At 41.7% G+C, this 2,127-nt stretch overlaps 1 long non-coding RNA gene across 1 annotated transcript; it reads right to left on the reverse strand.

Moving 5' to 3' along the window:
- Positions 1-289: 289 nt before the first annotated feature.
- Positions 290-1,914, reverse strand: LOC311147880. Its single transcript, XR_014614820.1, has 3 exons — positions 1,865-1,914; positions 1,724-1,750; positions 290-591 (listed from the first exon to the last, which is right to left on the reverse strand). It is a non-coding gene; the product is annotated as an uncharacterized lncRNA (long non-coding RNA).
- Positions 1,915-2,127: the final 213 nt, after the last annotated feature.

The following is a 2,127-nucleotide window of genomic DNA, read 5'->3' on the forward strand; positions in this document are numbered from 1 at the left end:
TATCGTTGTATTCAAATTGTTGTTCCATATTCATACCAAATAACTTTCAAGTGCAATTATCTACTAAATGCTGGTACTGAAAATTCAATAAACAAAGTATATAAAAAAAACAAAAAAAACAATGGTGTATAAGTGTATGCATCAGTCGTGTTGATACAAGAGCTCCAGATGTCCCACGTGAAGGTAAATCAAATCCATGCAGAAAACAGAACTGAACTTGGTCAGCCATAATGAGAAGTTGCAGCATGGTAGGAATTACATTTTGGACCCAGTTTCAGAAGCAACAAAGTCAACTTTAAACCAGAAACTTTATTGGGAAAGTATAAACAAAAACAATGTAGTAGGTTTGGTAGAAGAGTAGAGAATCTAGAGTGTCCCCATATCAAAACTCCCAGGCAGGTGGAGTCTCTTGATCGAGACTCATTGGCATGGATGGCACAGCTCTGATCAGACTTTGCACAGGAGATCCTTGGTCCAGTGTTGTCCAGAAGGACGGTCACAGCCATGGTGTTGTGGGGTGGCAGTCTACTTGGACCTCTGCCTCATCTTTCGCCTCTTGCGCTTCAGCCTGCGCATACGCTTCTTTCTCCACTGGAAGTGAGATCAGAGGGAGCGATGTTAGACATGATAACATTAGCTACTTTCAGATATTGACAAACCGTTTAACTAGGGTGCAGTGATTTGTTCCAACACTTAATTTCAGAAGCATGGTTGGCAACACCCAATAGGCATATACAGCAAATTGTCGTCAATAAAGTTCTACCACCATGGTCAACATATGCTCAGGTCGAGAAGGGACATTACAGTCATGCACACCCACATTTTAAGGGGCCTGTGAGTGAAAATATTACATCAAGTTAGCTAGAATTGCACAATAGTTGGCTACAGTAATGACCCAGGACAGGTGATACTGACAAGACATATCCCAATGTTTACTACAGAATTAGATTACTTGCTAGCCAGTCATGTGACAGTCTATTTCTGTGGTTCGTCTGCAGTTACCTACTTGGCTAGTTAGTGCCATTGGCCAACATAGTTAACGTTAAGGCTTCGCCTATCTGAATGAGCGTGCTCCCATACTCCCTTAGAAAGACCCTAACCTGAAAAACGTGGCAATCGTACAGTTTGTCAAGCTTGGCTGCCAAGGAGATCTTAGTCGCGCATTTCACACCCAACTAAGTTGTTTGGTGCAGTATTTCTCAAGTGGAAAAAAATGGAACGAGTAGTCTATCGTAGGACTACAAAAACGTCACTGCAGAATCCTTACTGTTGACCAATGACTGACGAAGGAGCGTAGTCTTCGCCTAACGAAATTCGGCTTGCCTAGAGAAAGCAAAACAAATCTAATGTGCACAAACAGCCGACAAAAACCTTGCCGGAGACAGACTTCAAAATGTCGTAATATATGCACGAATTGTTCCAAACTGTTTCGGATGTGAAGTCTTTAGTGGATGGTCGCTGACAATTACTTGTTAGCAGACAAGTCAGTGTTTCGAACACTATTAAAAATGTTAATGTTTCAGTTGTCTTAGAAATTATTACAAGCCTGTACACCGAAATCAATCATCAATGTAGTTGAAATATGTAGCTGGTTGATAGCTAAATTTAAAATGTGTGCGGTTGTCGCAGGTAACTTTGCAGGCTAGCTAGCAAAGTATAGTTAGCTAACATAGCAACAAGGAAGATGGCTACAAATCAACCGTTTCGAGGGGATAAAACTCACCTTGGCCCTCATGTCGTTGAGGGGTGTCTATAAAGCAAAGGGACAGAAAGGTTGATCAGTTGGATGCCTTTTTGTTATTAAGGATTACGTTGGATACATATGAGAAAATACAAAACGTTTTGGGTTCTGCGTTCAACGTACCTCTACCAGATGGCACCGTCTCCAAGAAGAACGTCACCAGCGTTCGATTGGTTATTTATACACTGAAATTACGTCATCACTGTTGGACGCTCATAAATTCAGGGATATGTAGATTTCATCAATCATGTGTCTCTGGACTGTCCCAAGACTTGGGGAGAATCTCAATTACATAGTCCTCGCGTCCACTCTCCTTCTCGAAACCAATTAGAGGAGAAGTCAAAGGGGAGGAGAGAAGACCAACGGGTTTTGAGAAGAAGGAGGCA

This window comes from Coregonus lavaretus, assembly GCF_964263955.1.
Source record: "Coregonus lavaretus genome assembly, chromosome: 20".
Classification (NCBI taxonomy): domain Eukaryota; kingdom Metazoa; phylum Chordata; class Actinopteri; order Salmoniformes; family Salmonidae; genus Coregonus; species Coregonus lavaretus.